This window comes from Bos grunniens, chromosome 16 (genome assembly GCF_055505025.1).
Source record: "Bos grunniens cultivar Pamir isolate PY7600 chromosome 16, Bosgru_T2T1.0, whole genome shotgun sequence".
Taxonomy (NCBI): Eukaryota; Metazoa; Chordata; class Mammalia; order Artiodactyla; family Bovidae; genus Bos; species Bos grunniens.
In genome coordinates this window covers 22,281,439-22,301,153 of record NC_141180.1, presented here as the reverse complement: position 1 = coordinate 22,301,153, position 19,715 = coordinate 22,281,439, and the positions used below count along the sequence as shown (strand labels likewise).

General features: G+C 40.5%; 1 long non-coding RNA gene across 2 annotated transcripts in view; it reads right to left on the bottom strand.

The window, feature by feature from the left end:
* Positions 1-1,841: 1,841 nt before the first annotated feature.
* Positions 1,842-19,715, bottom strand: part of LOC147356310 (uncharacterized) — a 567,448-nt gene continuing 549,574 nt past the window's right edge. For both annotated transcript variants that reach the window (XR_015142699.1, XR_015142710.1), the window contains 2 exons: positions 5,580-5,684; positions 1,842-2,527 (listed from right to left, as the gene is read on the bottom strand). This is a non-coding gene — a long non-coding RNA (uncharacterized LOC147356310). The remainder of the gene's footprint in view (positions 2,528-5,579; positions 5,685-19,715) is intronic.

Sequence of the window (19,715 nt, the reverse complement as noted above, 5' to 3'; positions counted from 1 at the left end):
CACGACTGAGCGACTTCACTTTCACTTTTCACTTTCATGCATTGGAGAAGGAAATGGCAACCCACTCCAGTGTTCTTGCCTGGAGAATCCCAGGGACAGGGGAGTCTGGTGGGCTGCCATCTACAGGGTCCCACAGAGTCGGACATGACTGAAGCGACTTAGCAGCGGCAGCTCACTTCACTGACCTCCAGAAGTTTATTTTAGTCTAATAAGAAAAATATGCCAGTAAAATATGAGTGATGGATAATTTTCTATCTTATAATAGGATATTAGACATTAAACATGGAGGGAAGACTGATGAAATATATGTCCAGTCATCGAGTTTGACCATTTTTCTCTACCAAGTCTCCTTTCTATTCATTTATTCAACTTATATTTATTGAGCACTTACCACATGTCAGTCACTACTCTAATGCTGGGAATATGGCAGCAAACAAGAAGACAGGGTCCTTGCCCTCAAAACTAACAGGCGTCATTGTAAAGACATTCTAACTGAATATCAAGACAGGAAGGAACCTTAGAGATCATTTCACCAACATCACAGCATCTGAGAATGTCTTCAATAAAATATGTAATTATAATAATTGAAGAAATGCCTAATTGAAGTAATTACAGGAGTTAAATGAGAAAGAAAGAAGGGTCAGAGATTTTAATAGCAGCATGATGGATGGATTCAGTTAATTAGGTAAGGCATTCTCTTTACACTAATCCCTCTTAAAATGGGCTTGTCAGTCATGGAGCTTCCACACTCACCATTCCTTCTAAGGAAAACTATCTATACCACAATCTTTTCCTGAGGGTAATTGCCCTGGCGTGTTTCATAAATAAGGATTGGCCACTGATTGAACAACATAGACATCTGACCCAAATGTGGTCAATCTATGCACAATGGTCACCAATCATCCAATACTTTTGTAAGAAAAGCTCCACAGAGGGGCAGGGTAAGGGGGAGGAATAGATTGAGAGTTTGAGATTGACATGTACACACTGCTGTATTTAAAATAAATAATCAACAAGGACCTACTGTATAGCACAGGGAACTCTACTAAATATTCTGTAATAGCCTAAATGAGACAAGGATCTGAAAAAGAAGAGATATGTATAACATACACATATCTATATATACATATGTATGTATGCATATGTAAAGAAGGTAACTTGCTGTATACCTGAAACATAACATTGTTAATCAACTATGTGCCAATATAAAATAAAAATTTCAAAAATACATAAAAAGGATCTACAGTGTAGCACAGGGAAATCTACTCAATATTCTATAATGACTTACTTATATGGGAAAGGAATCTTTAAAAAACAGATATATGTATATGCATAACAGATTCACTTTGTTGTACATCTGAAACTAGCACAACATTGTAAATCAACTCATTTTTTTTTAATGAAGGAAAAAGGAGAAAAAGAAAAAAGAAAAACTCTACGCAGTAATATAATTTTCCAAGACATTCAATACCTTTCTCCAGATTACATGTAAGAAACGAGTCGCCAGTCCAGGTTCGATGCACGATACTGGATGCTTGGGGCTAGTGCACTGGGACGACCCAGAGGGATGGTATGGGGAGGGAGGAGGGAGGAGGGTTCAGGAGGGGGAACACATGTATACCTGTGGTGGATTCATTTTGATATTTGGCAAAACTAATACAATTATGTAAAGTTTAAAAAAAAAAAAGAATACAGGAAACTGATAGAATATTTTAGCCTTAAGGGCTTTAAGTATATGAACTTATTAAGTATTCAAAACAACCAATGAGGAAAGTACCATTATTATTCCCATTTACAGATGAGGAGATTGAGGTTAAATGATTTGCACAGTTACTAAGTTATAGAGTTGATGTTTGAAACCAGGTATTTTAATTGTAGAATCTATGGTCTTCATCACTTTGGATCTCCAAATAGTGGGAAGAGAAATTATAAAGGACACAATGAGAAGTATAAACACAGAATAATAGAGCCTTGTTAATGGTATCAGAGCATAGATCTATAAATTCTTGCTCCTACAGAGACAACAGATATAACACTAGTGCTCAGGACTATGTGGGATCTCGGGTAATGGATGTTCTTCGATTCCTGTGAGAATACTCTCTTCTCTATTTTCTCATATGCCCTTTCTAGAAACTTCCATTACTAAGGTAACTGTTTCCTGCAGCCAAAATGCCTAACACTCTTTTTCATCTGAGTTCACCATTCATAAAATTCTAGAATTTATAACTTATAAGTTGTATCTTTTACAACAATATTTTAAAAAAACATCTTTCTCTTACTTTTTTCTCTCTGTGAAGTGAAGTAAACTCACTCAGTCATGTCCGACTCCTTGTGACCCCGTGGGCTGTAGCTTGCCAGGCTCCTCTGTCCATGGGATTCTCCAGGCAAGAATACTGGAGTGGGTTGCCATTCCCTTCTCCAGCGGATTTTCCCAACACAGGGGTTAAACCTGGGTCTCTTGCACTGCAGGTAGACTTTTTACTTCTAAGCCACACCAGGGAATACAAATTGTGAATGTTGAGGAGATCTAGAAAAAGAGTAAAGTGAAGGTTAGCACACTACCTGGAGCTCTATCTTTTATGTGTTTAGCACATGGAGACCTGGCCGCTGACTACAAATATGCCTAAGCAAACTTCAGCCAGCCAAGCCTGTCATGCAGGCTCATGTGTTTGTCACTCTTGAGCACAGGCTAAGATGTAAATCCTCTGGGCATCTTTCTGCTCTTCATTTCACATCCACATGTTGCTTTGCATATCCCATACTCTTGACCCAGACTCTTACTATTCCTTTCTTTCTTATATTTTTGAGAGTGTCCTCTGATGTGTTTAGTGAATTGCAGTTAAGTATATTCCTTCCTTCATATATAAAATAAATCAATTAAAAGGCATTGCTTCATCTTCTTTGTTCTGAGTCTGTCTCTCTCTTTTTTTTTTGCTAACTTTGCTTACACAGTCTATATATACAACCTCCTCCAACTCCCTTCAAAGACTCTTTTCAGATTCTCTATTCATTCAGAGCAGTCCTTAGGTAATAATCACCTTTTGTCTTTTCACATAAGTATAGCTATTTAGGTAAAGGAAGATCTGAAGTTAAAATTTCATTTGTGCTTATAAGTAGGGGAGTACCCTCCCTCTAGGGTAGGGATGTACCTTAAAAATAATCACCTCTTCTACTTATTATCATTGACTTCAATATAAGACCTGTGTACAATTACTCTAAAAGAAGACGAAAAGCATTCATTGTTCGCAGGACAATAACAAGCTTTACACATGATCCCTGATTATAATAGGAATGTGTCTCCATCCTATATGTGTCAATAGGATGGTGATATTGAAATCTCCTTAGGCAACACACAATGTTATTATCAAGGAGAATGAAAACATGTAAATAATAGCCATTATTTTTCAAATTTACCTAACCTAAAAAAATTCAGTGAAAGGTTTATCCTTCAGATTTTCCTTGATTTTTCTTTCTTGGCAAAGACGATAACTCTGCCAAGTTTGAAGCTTATAGCTTTAGACATTTTCTGAGCTACACAATCACAAGAAAGAGATTGAAGTATTTTCTTTGAGAGGGAGACTTGAAGGGAGGAAAAAGCCTGTGTGGTCTGACTTGGTGGCAGAGACACTGGTGAAATTGTAACAGTTCAAACTTTCAAAAGAAAAAAAAAAAACTCACTTCAGGATGAGCCATGAAGCATGGCCATTTTCAGGCTAGCTCTTTTTATGATGAGAAAGATGAATATCCTGAAATGTCAGAGGAGAAATGGCAATGGTTCATAATTATACAGAGCTTCTCTATTGTTCAGGATCCAAGTCCACAGTTAACTCTAGCTGACTCTAGCTGAAATCACTCACATAAAAAAACACTGATTTCTAAGGAATCCTTGTCTGCAAGGTCTCAAACATGACCCTCAAATCAACCCTTAAATATAGGTATTATTAGGCCATTTTTATGAATAAGGAAGCAGAAGCTCACCAAGATTAAATGACCTGCCTCGGGACACAGAGATGTTAATTGGCACCACCAAAAGTGGAAATCCAACCTTTCTGACTTCAAGATCTGGGCCCATTTCATTAAAGTATAAAAGAATGAGTACAATAAGTCATTGGATCAACAAAGCAAGATGCGATTCTGCATCTACCTACTACCATAACCAGGGTTGTAAAACTCAAAGTAGATTTTTGATCCATTAGAAAAGGACAAGAAAACTAAAGGATTCATCTCAACGGTAGCATCACTACCTTCAGTTTGCTCTACTGTAGATCACACCAAAGGAGCAATAGTTTTCAAAGGGAACACTGCAGCCACTGACTTTAGCTTTCCATCACACTTCTTAATTTTTTATGTAAACTTTATAAATCCTAGAAAGACATTTGCATTCTATGATTAATCAATCAAACATTAGGAAGTTCCATCTATACAATAGGCATTGTCATAAGTCCTGGAAATATAAAGAATAAAAGGTATCTTGGTCTAAGATTACTTGGTCTAAGCGTACTGTAGAAGAATGAAATTAATGAAACAATTATTACACAATACAAGTATAATTAAACAGAATGAACAAAGTACCGAGGAAAGACTCTGCCAGGAGGGTCAGAGAGATCTTTACAGAGGTGGTATTTGATCTTAAACTTGAAAGATGACTAGGAGGAAAGAGCTAAAGGCACATTCTAGAAGTCAGCTCTTTTATGTTATTTTGAATTGCATTCAGGACCTAATATGAAAAGTGGGGAGGGTGAATTTTCTAGGTTGTATAGTACATTCATAGGTTTCCAATTGATTCCCATGTTTCATGATATTAGGTTGGCTTCAGATTTGTTAATCATTAAATACATAAGTTTTGACCATGGCATCAGGTTTTAAAGACCCATTGTAAATTTTTATTTTCCAGTTTTATTGATATGTAATTGACATGTAACACTGTGTAAATTTAAGGTATAAAATGTCTTGATTTGCTATACTTATATATTGCAAAATGATTACCAATAAAGCACTAGTTAACACCTTCCTCATACACATAATCACCATTTTTATGGTGAGAACACTTACGATCTACTCTTATCAGCTTGAAAGTATATGATAAAGTATTATTAACTATACTCATCACTCTGTATATTAGATTCTAAGAGGGTAGATTTTATTAATGGACATTTTTAAAAGACTAAAAACTCTTAGTTTATAAAAGATACAGTATCTTTTTGGATTAGGGAACTGAAAAAAATCAGTGTTTTTTGAGTTTGAAAGACTAGAAAGGCCTGTGTCTGGATGAGTTTCAAGGAATCAAATTTGTTCAGGAAAGAAGACAAATTTACTTTAAAAATAGGCATCATCTTATTATCATAACTGGAGCTCTGGGAGAAAGAAGGAATTCTTTCCTTGGAAGATCTTAGAAGACTGCCTAGGGATACCTGAATGTGAAAATACAGTCTTGGGGGCCATTCGGCAGATATGACAGGGAAAAAGAGATGTTCCTGGATTAGAAAAGGAGAGGAGAAGTTTTACTTGTTCTAGACTCAAAAGAATTGCTACAACCCAAAGAAACCCCACAGAACAAGAGAATAAGAGTGCAGTCTTACCTGTCATTTTTCCCTCAAAGGAGCTTGGATTCAGGAACTGCCCATTTTAAAGCTGAAGTTAGTCTTTAAATGGAGTCGAGGAACCACTCTACAAAGTTGTGATAGCTATAGAAAAGGATTTCAAGGGGGGGGAAAAATAGATAACTTTAAAAAGACCAGCATAAATACTCATAGCATATATTGCTGTGAGTTTCAAGGTAACACAGTTAGTGTAGGTAGGAATGCACTTTTGTGATGGTTAATATATAACAACCCACTCTCTGAAAAAAATCCTAACCTTATTGGTAGCATTTGCCAATTTCTGTGATATGAATACTGCTTCCATGGCCAATTTCAAACTTGGAATTCAGTATCACTGAACATGGGTTGGGGAATAGATGCACACGACTAGCTTTTGTAAGCCTATGTGAGCCCACTCCAGCACCCCACTGCGGGCATACAGCTACTGAAGTATGCTCAGAATTGTGTGAAATTTGGCCTCCAACGGAATGTGGGGAACAAATAAAGCATCCTAACAGGGACTTGGGGGAAACTACAGAAAAGTGAGTCCTGGACTGCCTTAGATGCTGATATGCTGCAATAATACTTCTTGGGTAAGGTTAACCAACTTGGGGGTAGAAGGTAAAGAGGATTTGTTTGAACAATAGATGATGTTATTGATCAGAATGTACCAACTTTTCATGTCTCACAGTGAGGGTTCCCATAAGAAAAAAAAAAAAATACACAAGCATAAATTTTTAAAAAGCCAATATCTGGGGCCGGATGGATATTTAGCTAGAAGGCACAGGTATGTAACAACACGCCCATAGGCCTTATTTACAGCCAGCCTCTCTTTTGATTGGTCAGTGCCTGTGCTATACTGAAGGTTAAATATTTGAGTATGATTCCTGTCTGGGCTAGAAATCAAAAAGTAGAGAGAAAAGAGAGCACTTAGTCTAGTAAATGCTGCCGACCTTCCATGTGGTAGAGAAGGAAAGGAACTAACTACAGAAGGAGGTTAAACTGTCGGAACCTCAGCTGAGCCTTTCTAAAAGGCATAGGAGAATTAGCAAGGAAAATGAAGCACTGGAGGCCTATCCCATGACTGCAGGAAAAAAAAAATATGGGGGAAAGAAATGTTACTTAAAGCCTGTAACATTTACACGCAGATATAGGGGGAAAATAAGAATCACATGGCAGATGTGCTCAGAGGTGCAGACTTCAGAAATGTCAACTGCAGCTTCTGTCTTTAGGCATTTTCCCAGGGTAATGCTCTGGCTAAAAGGATGTCAGGGCAAGGGTCAAAATCTTCTTAAATGATGGATTTCTTAGGATAAATAATGCCAGAGGGAAAAGCAATGTTGAGGCCACAGGACTGATAAATATCTGCACAGAAAGCCTCAAAGAGGTAATCTCCTTAAACAGAGCCCACACCAGATGTGGCTCTCAGGAGGCAGGTACAAAGACTCCAATAAAGAAAGGCAAAGTAAGAGGTTTTATATATGCAGGATGGGTAAAAAAAAGAGTTCTCAAATAAAAGTGATGCTTGTGACTGCCACCACTGCATATTTCTACATAAGAAGAACTCTGTTTTTCTGAGAAAGGGGACTACATGTAGATTCAAATTTCCCCTAAGCTCTGATAAATCCATTGCCATTAAAGAATTTTTTTTTTCCCCAGCTGGCTTTAAATTCATAGGTCATGGTATATAAACTGACTGGCATCCTGGCAAAGTTGCAACTATGAAATTTCCCTTTTGGGTCTAGATTCTTCCAGATATGACTAAGTCTCCGGTATAGTCATTGGCAGAAGCCAGTATCGTCTGTAGAGCTAATCCCGATTCCCTGGCAGTGTACATCTGAGAGTTTGGCACTCCTGATGAGGACACACTCCAGACTCAGTTCTAAGCTGGTTGTTTAAGATGCTACTAGATGTACTAGGTCAGCTTTTCACAACCAGAGCTCCCTAAAAATATTAAGACCCAATGAAGATCTACTGCTCTAAAGCGGGCACACTTTATTAAAGGCTCAGAGAGAACATAATTTAGGTTTTGTGGGTGCACTGCACGTATTTTTTATTTTCTTCATATTATGATGTTTTAACATCTTAAAAAACTCTTTCTGGTTGGGGAGAGACTGTCCCTCTCAGGAGTAGCCAGTTCTTAGAAAAAGTAAAGGGCCCAGCCAGGTATATATGCTACCCTTCAGAAACTGGCTTCTGTGAACCTCTGGAGGAAATACATCTCTGCCTTAACTATCCCAGAACCAGATGTCAGATAATTAGAGACCACCTCAGAATCCACCTTCAGGAGACCCCGGTTTGACTCCTGGGTCAGGAAGGTCCCCTAGAGAAGGGATAGGCTACCCACTTCAGTATTCTTGGGCTTCCTTGGTGACTCAGATGGTAAAGAATCCACCTACAATGTAAGAGATCTGGGTTCAGTCCTTGGGTTGGGAAGATCCCCTGGAGGAGGGCATGGCAACCTACTCCAGTATTCTCGCCTAGAGAATCCCCATGGACAGAGGAGCCTGGCGAGCTACAGTCCATGGGGTTACAAAGAGTTGGATATGAATGAGTGACTAAGCACACGGCCCAGCACAGCAATAGCCCAAAGCCTGCTGAAATTATGCAAACTCACCAACGCTAAACTGTTCACTCTGACTCGCTCTGCCTTCCCAACAGAAACCCTATTAATAGTAAAGTTGGCAAGTGACCAGAGCAATCACACCTGACCCTTCACCCCTGTTTTCTGCTTCCTGACCACCCTAGTCATGTGACCATGTGCGCACGTTGTGCCTCCTGCTTCTAAGACTTGTAAGCATTATGCACTTTGTTTCCCTGGGCCTCTCCTCTGTCTCCTCTTGTGGTAGCACCTAAGTGATCGTTTCATGAAAGAATACAAAACAGTGGACCTTTGATTTTCTGTCCCGGCTTCTCAACCCTACCATTATAGCATGAATGCCGCCATATGTAATATATAAACAAATAAGAGTAGCCACATTGCAATAAAATTTTATTTACAAGATCAGGCACTGGCCTGCCTCCAGTAGTAGTTGGTCAGCTCTTGCTCTGAAGTGTTTAATATATCAGGTTGGCCAAGATCATTTGGTGTTTTCCTGTGAGAGAGTATGGGGAACCGAACAAACTTTTTGGCCAAGCCAATAGGTACTAACTAAGCCCCTCTAAGTGCATCTAGAATAATACTAGTTATACAAACTTTGAGGAAACTGAGAAAAGAGTTCCTCAAATAATTTTCAGGGCTCTATGCTTCAGACAAGGAATATTAGGGTGGGAAAGGCTATACTTAATAGTGTAGACACCTTAACTCAAATAATCCCACACAAACTCAAAAATGTCTCTCTCTGAAAACATGTGAGCTCCCCGACTCTAGCACTGCCTTTCCTACAGCTCCTTCTATTTTTGCTTTATCCTGGTTGTAGAAGTTGAAACCTCTTCAAATTCCAAAGGAGTTCAATGACCCTAAGACAGGGGCTGGCATCAACAAGTCATAAGTTGGACTTTTACATACATCTCACCACAAACTTCTTTTTTTTTTTAATGTTTATTTTTAATTGGAGGGTAATTGCTTTACAATGTTGTATTCATTTCTGCTCTGTAACAATGTGAATCAGCTATAAGTAGACACATACTTATGTATATGTGTATACATATACATATATGAACCTCTTGAACCTCCCTCCCACCCCACCCATTCCACCCCTCTAGGTCATCACAGAGCACCAAGCTGAGCTCCCTCTCACCACAAATATCTTAAACGTTCCCACTAGAATCTATCTATACCTCAAATTCCCTTCTCAGCCATGTCAATCCTGGGGGTTTGCTGCAATAATTGCACAACTGCCCTTTTGCCTGTTACTTACTCCTGGATCTTGCCTGGACTCCAACCTTCAACCATCTTTCCTCTTTATTATGCAAAGCTATCCTCCTTGGCTCCAGGGCTGTACCTTCAACTTCACATCACCAAGTCTATCCTAGACTTAAGAAAAACTGAGGCCTTGCTGTTGAAGCAAGTATACTCTGCTATGAAGCAAGCTTAGTTAAAGGTGGGAAATAAACCTTCTCATTATACAGCTATACTCTGTCAAGCATTCTAAAGTTTGTGTGTGTGTATGGAGGGAAAAAAAACACCATGTATTTTTACTATTCATGTTATCTATAAACCGTGCTGTTCAACCTTGTGACTCAAGCTGTAGACACCACACATAGTGTAGGATGTCCTGAATCCTGGAGAAATCTTCCAGGCTGGTGAGGGTCTGATGCACAAGCTGTATGACTAGGATCCTGAGGCTGCTAGAGTGAGAGATGATGTGATCACACCAGGGGATGCTGGTGTGAGCTAGAAAAGAGAAAATGGATCCTGGGCGAGTCACTGAATACAATGATGTGAGGGAGCATGGGCAAACTATATGAGAAGTGTGTGATCATGTACAAATGATTTAGTGCATGATTATACACCATGTTTAAATTAACCTGAAAGATTGAATTCGACTGGAGAGAAATCTGGTTGTTATACACTTTTGGGATAGTTTGAAGGTTTAATGAACCTCATATAAGAAGGAAATCAGAACTGGCTGAATAAAAAAACAAGACTATTTTGTTCTGTGTCTCTTGTTTGTTTCATCAGTGCCTTCTGCTGACACCCACCTTACTTCTCCACGTCATTGGGACTTCATACTTGAGAATTCTGTGCTAGCATCCCCACCGTCATTAGAGCTGCTTCTTTGGCAGAGTGGCTTAGGGTTTTCATCTTTACAATCAAGGAGCAAAGTCCATACTTTCAGAATTTGGAGATAACTTTAGAGAAAGTAATAGCAAATAGCTCTCAACTTGCATAATAACACTAATTGGCTGGTAATGGTTATTTAAATACTGTGTTAAGAGGGATTCTAAGGTTACATCAAGGGTAAGTAGGTAAAAGTTTGGCCCTTTTAGTATTCTAAGTACTTGTGGCCTTCCCATGCTATCAAGGATTTTCAAGGATGAGTTTGGTTGAATAAAGAGAAAGTGACTGCTTTGGAGAAAAACAAGCTTCTGTTTGAATGCTGACTCTTCCATTTAGTATTTGTGTTTTAGGCAAAGAGCTTAAAAGCCTCTCTGAGTTCAGATACCTTTATTTGTGTCATGGTGACAATAGCAGCTACTCATGGAGTTGCTAAAAATGATTTCTCATATGTTAAAATCTAGCACAGTCCCTGGCACATGGCTAGTAACTCAAAGTATGGTAGTTCCCCTTTCTGACCACAAAGATACCATGGTCTTCCATCCAAAAATCTCAGTTCTATCAACTGGTATAAAAATCATGTGATGGAAACCTTGATTCAAGACTGCAGATTTTTCCAAGATATATATTCCTCTATGTTCACTGCAGCATTATTTACAATAGCCAAGATGGAAGAAACCAAGGTGTCTATTGATAAATAAATGGATAAAAAGATGGGTTCAGTTCGGTTCAGTCACTCAGTCATGTCCGACTCTTTGCGACCCCATGAATTGCAGCACGCCAGGCCTCCCTGTCCATCACCAACTCCTGGACTTCACTCAGACTCACGTCCATCGAGTCAGTGATGCCATCCAGCCATCTCATCCTCTGTCGTTCCCTTCTCCTCCTGCTCCCAATCCCTACCAGCATCAGAGTCTTCTCCAATGAGTCAACTCTTCTCATGAGGTGGCCAAAGTACTGGAGTTTCAGCTTTAGCATCATTCCTTCCAAAGAAATCCCAGGGCTGATCTCCTTCAGAATGGACTGGTTGGATCTCCTTGGAGTCCAAGGGACTCTCAAGAGTCTTCTCCAACACCACAGTTCAAAAGCGTCAATTCTTCGGCGCTCAGCCTTCTTCACAGTCCAACTCTCACATCCATACATGACCACAGGAAAAACCATAGCCTTGACTAGACGAACCTTTATTGCAAAGTAATGTCTCTGCTTTTGAATATGCTATCTAGGTTGGTCATAACTTTCCTTCCAAGGAGTAAGCATCTTCTAATTTCATGGCTGAAGTCACCATCTGCAGTGATTTTGGAGCCCAAAAACATAAAGTCTGACACTGTTTCCACTGTTTCCCTATCTATTTCCCATGAAGTGATGGGACCGGATGCCATGATCTTCATTTTCTGAATGTTGAGCTTTAAGCCAACTTTTTCACTCACCACTTTCACTTTCATCAAGAGGCTTTTTAGTTCCTTTTCACTTTCTGCTATAAGGGTGGTGTCATCTGCATACCTGAGGTTATTGATATTTCTCCCAGCAATCTTGATTCCAGTCCAGCGTTTCTCATGATGTACTCTGCATATAAATTAAATAAGCAGGGTGACAATATATAGCCTTGACGAACTCCTTTTCCTATTTGGAACCAGTCTTGTTGTTCCATGTCCAGTTCTAACTGTTGCTTTCTGACCTGCATATAGATTTCTCAAAAGGCAGATCAGGTGGTCTGGTATCCCCATCTCTTTCAGAATTTTCCACAGTTTATTGTGATCCACACAGTCAAAGGCTTTGGCATAGTCAATAAGGCAGAAATAGATGTTTTTCTGGAAGTTTCTTGCTTTTTCCATGATCCGGTGGATGTTGGCAATTTGATCTCTGGTTCCTCTGCCTTTTCTAAAACCAGCTTGAACATCAGGAAGTTCACGGTTCATATATTGCTGAAGCCTGGCTTGGAGAATTTTGAGCATTACTTGACTAGCGTGTGAGATGAGTGCAAAAGATGGGTGTATACATAAAAATAGGAAAATTACTCAGACACCAACAAGATTGAAATCTTGCCATTTGCAACAATACGGATGGACCAAGAGGGCATTGTGCTACGTGAAATAAGTCAGGCAGAGAAAGACAAGCACTGCATGACTTCACTTAAATATGCAGTCTAGAAAACCATAAAGCAAATGAATAAATAAATGAAGCAGAAACAGACTCATAGATACAGGAACAAACAAGCTCTTGCAAGAGGGGGTGGGCGATGAGTGAAACAGGACAGGGAGATTAGGAGACAAACTTCTGGTTATAAAGTAGGCAAGTCATGGGCATGTAATGTACAGAACAGGAAATAGAGTCAATAATATAATAATTGTGTACAATAGATGGTAAGTAGATGGTAACTAGACTTATCATGGTGACCATTTAGTAATGTATGAAAATATCAAATCATTATGTTGCACACCTGAAACTAATGTAATATTGTAAATTACTTAGACTTCAATAGAAAGTAAAATTAAAGACTGAAAAAACACTGTAGATCTTTTCAATCTGGGCCAAAATATTACAGAGACCAATGTGACTGTCGACAAGTTTGTCTCTCTTTGAGGGACACAAAATTGAGAAGCAAGAACTTGAAGTGAATGAAAATGTAATTTAATTCACAATCAAATAAAAATTCTATAGCCTTGGAAACAGAGAATATTCTTGGAATGGACTCTTTTCAGTACCATAAATTTACCCAACTGAATTCTTTAAGTATCCACCTTGTCAACCTTTTGAAATGAAGGTTGATTAGGTTCAATGGGAAATCTGCATTTCATCATGAAAATGGAACACAATGTCCTTGGCTTAGTCTCCCAAGGAGTAGCAATTTGGGCACTATGTGCAAAGCATGAAGTAAAAAATACAGGTAGCAGGTTTATTTCAGGCATGACAAACGGAGGCATGTGTATGCATAGTCCAAGAAACACGAAAAGCCAGAGCCTCTACTCTCAATGTACAGACCTCTGTAAAAAGAAAACTCCCTTAAAAGGCTTCTCCAGCCTTTCATATTACAAATAATAGTTTATGGAAATGGAGACATTATAAGGAAGGTAGACACTTTAGATTAAGTGAGTTGATTGCTTTAAATATTAGGGGGAAGAACTCAATTACCAAGGGGTAAACATGGAGAAGGCAATGGCACCCCATTCCAGTACTCTTGCCTGGAAGATCCCATGGACCGAGGAGCCTGGTGGGCTGCAGTCCATGGGGTCGCTAAAAGTCAGACACGACTGAGCGACTTCACTTTCACTTTTCACTTCCATGCATTGGAGAAGGAGATGGCAACCCACTCCAGTGTTCTTGCCTGGAGAATCCCAGGGACGGGGGAGCCTGGTGGGCTGCCATCTATGGGGTCGCACAGAGTCGGACATGACTGAAGCGACTTAGCAGCAGCAGCAGCAAACATGGCAACAGTAAGTCTTGTCAAAAGAAAACAAACCCATTTGGGTATTTCTCAAATCCTCGCTTTTTCTGAACTGGTTTAACTCACAGCCCAAGAGAATTTAACTATCTAACAACCTTGAACAAATTTTTAAAAAGACATAGTGGGGAAAAAAAAGAGTGCATATTCTGCATCTCATTTCTAAAACAAGAGTGAATTGTGTGTTAGATTTAGCAGGTTAATTAAGGAGTCTGTTAGCAATGATGTGAGAGCTGGCACGCTCCCAATTCTGGCTGATACTAGCCAAGACATAGACATAACTGATGTTTCTCCAATACAACCAAGATGCTTCACCTAATCCAGAGAAAACACATTATCTGTAACAGGCTTAAAGTCAGATTGGAAGCCAAAATGTTGTCAGTGTTTTCAGATCAAGTAATAGGTCTCTGAAAAGCTGAGTAAGCTGTTTGGCTGATGGAACAGTTAAAAATTGAAAGGACAGCTCAATGGGCTGACACATTAAGAGAATCATTTAGTCAAGTTCCTGACATATTCTTCCTTAATCCTGCACCTTTAAATCAAGTTGAGCATCCCTTGGATGAAGTAACCAATGGCCAGCTAAGATAAGAGGTACAGGTAAACGCATGCCCTGCAACGGTTCTGGCCCTCAACACCTGGCAGAACTACTAAGCTTTTGAAGCTTTAAAAAGAAATATAACTAGCAGGATGTCCAGTTTGTATTGTAGACCACATGTATTAATGAGTGCCCAGTATACATCTGGCTCTGTGCTCGGTATTGTGGATACATGGGTGAATAAAACATGATTCTGCCTGCAAAGAGCTCATTGTTGAGTGGGAAAAACAGATGGGAAACTGACAGTTACATTGTGAAATGGTAACATTGGCTATAAAGAACTATAGAAACTGAAATGTCAAAGGATGTTGTTCCATCATTAGGCTGTGTCCCACTCTTTTCGACCCCATGAACTGCAGCACTCCAGGCTTCCCTGTCTTTCACTATCTCCTGGAGTTTGCTTAGACTCATGTCCTTTGAGTCGAAGATTCCATCTGACTATCTCATCCTCTGTTGCCCCCTTCTCCTCTTGCCCTCAATCTTTTCCAGCATCAGGGTCTTTCTCAATAAGCTGGCTCTTTGCATCAGGTGGCCAAAGTATTGGATCTTCAGCTTCAGCATTAGCCCTTCCAATGAATATTCACGGTTGATTTCCTTTAGGATTGACTGGTTTGATCTCCTTACTGTCCAAGGGACTCTCGAGAGTCTTCTCCAGCACCACAGCTCGAAAGCATCAATTCTTGAGTGCTCTGCCTTCTTTATGGTCCAGCTCTCACGTCTGTGCATGACTACTGGAAAAACCATAGCTTTGACTATATGGACCTTTGTCACCTAAACAACTATAGAAATTGAAATGTGAAAAGATAGCTACTTCTTAATCAAGAGGACAAACGGAGGGTCAGAGAAAATGATTGAGGAGTGGTGATCTTTGAACAATGATCGAGTTGTCCTGGGGACAAATAGAAGGGCACATTCTAATCAATGCAGACAAAAGCCAATGTGTGGAGGTGTGGCTAAGAAATAACAGTAAAGAGTGTGGAGTGGCTAGAATGGAGAAGCTATGTCCTAACTGAGGTTTTGACCTTTGAGACAGGGGTGGGACATCTTGATCCTTTCCACAGTGCTGTGTAAAATCCCACACCCAGCACTTCACCCAGTTGAAACTATAGTCCTGAGGAGATGAAGTCACTGTTGACAGCATCCTGCATCCTTCACACCCTCCTCTGATGAGATCTAACAGTTGTTTTTTTTTCTTGAACAAATACTTCCTTTCAGTAAATACGCATTGAGTTTATAGTATGCTACCATTAAGGGCTTCCCTCATAGCTCAGCAGAAAGAATTCACCTGCCAATGCAGGAAACATGGGTTAGATCCCTGGGTCAGGAAGGTCCCATGGAGAAGGAAATGGCAACCCACTCTGGTATTCTTGCCTGGCAAATCCCATAGACATAGGAGCCTGGCAGGCAACAGTTTATGGGGTCACAAAGAGTCAGACACGACTCCGACTTAACAACAGCAACATGCTAGTGTTACAAAGGGCACTGAGAAAGAAGTATGGTCATTGAGTGGAATTAACACAGGTTAAAAGTGAATGTCTTAGAGCAGTCTGTCTGGGTTCAAAGTTTGGTTTAACACTCACCAGTTGTATCATTTTAGACAAAGGACTTCATTTCTGTAAGTGAGATAATACTGGTATTTCACTGTAGCATAGGTACAAAGATTAAATGAAACAGTATGTATAATACTTGAAACACTCCCTGAGATGAAATAAATGCCAGGTAAATGTTAGCTGTATCCATCATCTTCAGGTGCTAGACTGAATGAGCACTGCACAAAGTAACTCACATATTAACTGTTTGCTTGCCCACATCCTCCTCTATTCCATTCATGTTTCACTCCCTGTAACAGAAGTAACACCCTTTCTAGGTGGCTCCAGACAGAGGATTCTCTCTGAACTTTTGAAGAGCTCATTATGTTAGCTGTTTCTTCTAGTAAATCACATACATTCCTCAAGACCCCACAAATCTAAACAAGCTCTTCTCAGCTTCATCCCAAACTCATATTTTCAGTGACAGATGACAAGTGCAATTTGCCACCCCTGAAAAACTCATTTATTTCAACATGAAATCAGCTTGTTCCTGATGAACTGCAATAAGACAGGTGAGGACCATGAGACCGTTCAGAGGTTGGTGGTCCCCAGAATGTTATGAAGGACTAGAAAGTCAGGAGAGAGTGGGGAGGGGACAGGAGTTGGGGGACAGAATGAGAAAGGAGTCAGCGAGACCCACAGGGCTCAGGTTGCTCCTGGCAGAATCTGAGTCCAAAGAAACCTAGAAATCCCAGGATTAGCCTTTAGGGACATGCTTCTTTCTCTGATTCCGGAACGTGAGTGACTCAGAAGAAGCCTGATGCATGGGGAAAGAAAGGAGGAGGAGGAGAGAGGAAGATTCATTGTCTATCCTTAGCAGTAAATAAGGGAAAAATCAGTACAAGCAGCAGAGCAGTTTAAAATCTGTGCCAGCCTCTCCAGTAGGATGCCACCTGCAAGCTGGTCACTGTGACATTCTGAGAACAAAACCGCAAGGAAGTGTTCATGGTAACCAGCAGCTGTGGGACTCAGTGATACGGCAACCTGAGCAGAAAGGAACCCATGTCACCAAACAGCTCTCATGCTCGGCGGTGTGTCTGTGGGTGACCAGTGTCCTGCAGACGATACATGATTTAGCTACAGCCTCCTGATTAACCTGCCAGAAACTGAAATAAAAGATCAAGGAGACAGACAGGGATGGACTAATGAAGCCATGATTTCAAAACAAAAACCCCAGTCAGTCTTAGACGAGTAACGTGCTTTTCCTACCACAATGCAGCCTCATTATTCCCTCACTCCTCTCCGAGGGAGTGGGCAGAGGTCACCTTTCTGAAGGAAGGAGATGCCTATCTTTCCTTTCCTGCCACTATCAAGATTCTAGTCGCAAATGTCCTCCCAACAAAAATCACCACTAGCAATCTCTCTTCTCTCGGACTGGAATGCAACTTCCTGCCTACAACCTAAATCTACAAGGTCTTTGAAAATGACTTCTTGATCCAGGAATCGAACCGGGGTCTTCCTGCATTGCAGGCAAATTCTTTACCAGCTGAGCTGCCACGGAAGCCCCTTTGAAAATGCAGATAACCCCAAGAAGGGGTGGCATTTCCAGCAAGTGACCACTGAGACCTTGGTGAGAAGGATTTACAAGCAGGTTTTAATGCAGCAATATAGTTCTTGCTCAATAAATGTTTGCCAGGTGAATCTAAAAGAATTCTAGGTGTTAAAACTCAAGAGAAAGAAGTAGTCATCCCCAGACAAGCTTTGGCACAGGACTAGTTTAAAGAAAACAACACACAACAACAAAATTACCTAGCATCCAAGGAGCAGGTCAAATTTTTAGTCACACATTACACACCTGGTTTTTCCAAAGGGGAGGAGGCAAGGAAGAAGGAAGTGAGAGGCATCGCAGAGAAGGGTGGTGTTCTGAGGTAGTTTTGACAATGATTGATGGCCCTGTGCTGTATTCTCACTCATGCAGGAAATTAGAGAGAGATTGCTCCAGATACTGGCCCATCTGAGTTCCTTCTGTGTCCAGCCCCTGCCCCCAGTTTCTCTCCTGGGAGCCCTCCCTTCCTGCCTGAGAGCCTCATTATTCAAAATTCCCAGCAGAAAGAAAGTAAAACCACTTCTTTCTTTGCTATTCTCTCTCTTCTGTGAGGAATAAAATCATCATTTTGAGGAGCTCTTCACTTAGTGACTTAAGGGGAAATTCATTTCTCTTGGTGCTTCAGGTTATTTTTCCAAGGGGTTCAAAAGCGACAGTGACAATTACTTCTGAGGGTGCCTTCATCAAATTTGCCATGGCGCCATCTCTGCTAAATTGGCCTGACTGTCTCTCCACCCCTCTGCTGGGCTCCCCCGCACCCTCCTACACATAGCCTGCTTTGTACCAGGCTGGATTTATTCTATAACTCTGCTTTTCCATTTAATTAGTTTGCTACCATTTTAGGCAGATCTTATAAGGTTTCAGTTTCTCAGTTTCTCTCCTAAGGGGCGGAGCAAATGAACATCTATATTTTCCACAGGGTCTATACTGGGTCCAAATCTAGCCTCCATCCAACCAGGGGAGGCCATCTAAAAGCTGATTTCATAAGATGCCTCCAGGAAAAAGTACGGTGGAGTGTTGTAGCATCATTTAGTTTTAAAAGGATGTCACTCTATGAATGACATTGAGTGCACTCTCATTTATTTTTACAGCCTCTGCTAATAATATCACTTTTTACAAAAACCCAAAGTCCACTGCAAGATTTGGCAAGTATATATATTTAAAGTTATAATTGGCTACCACTCTGCTTCAACATGGAAGCCTGAAATACCTACCCAACCCAGGTCAGAAGGGGATTATATTTATCAGAAGTTGCTACAAAACATTCATGCCAACCAACAGATTGATGAAAACTGTACATCCAATCAGCTACACATTAATCTGATCTTAGGTAACCAAATAATATTTTCACCCTGTTCAGGAGAAGTTTTATTTTAAAGGAAAATCATCATGAATCCTATAGTGAAGCAGATAATTGAGATACCAATCTTCTGACTTCACTGCCTAAGAACAAATATGTGTTTGCAGTACATCAGGGATTTGAACCCATGGGAGAGAAAAGGATGAGAGCTACCTCTTTGCCCCCATATCCTCTACAGCATCGTGTCATATGAAAGTTAGTCGCTCAGTCACGTCTGACTCTCTGCAACCCCTTGGACTATAGCCTGCCAGGCTCCTCTGTCCATGAAACTCTCCAGGCAAGAATATTGGAGAGGGTAGCCATTCCCTTCTCCAAGGGATCTTCCCAACCCAGGGACTGAACCTATGTCTCCTGCCTTGCAGGCAGAGTCTTTACCATCTGAGCCATCAAGGAAGCATCCTATGACCCAATACCAAAAACACTTCATCTCCATTCCTCGCAAATTCAAATCAGTACCAGGAATGTGGTTCCATCCATCTGGGGATGTGCAGTGTTGGGGTGCCACACAGTTAAAACTTTATAGATTAAATCCAGCAACTTCAGTTGCCTGAGGCAGAGTGGCGAGGCAGCGATGGGGCTAAGACCACCCTAAACTGGATAGGCAGAAATGCCACTGGAAATACCAAGTGTGTCTTCAGCCAACCTTCTTTTTAACACAAAGACTGTTTTCTGCAGAAGAACACTGGCTGAAATGTGATCTAAATTCATATCAAGAAGGAAAATGGATGCCTGGAGTTGAAATCAAGAGCTTTCTCTCCCCTTTGAGGCCCCTGGCCCTCATGGAAGATGACTCCTTCGAGCTTTGTTGGAGCCAGTCTTGGACAGATCAGCACGGGGGTTGGGGTGACAGAGTTACTTTCTGGCTAACTCTTCTTCTGTCCTTTCTC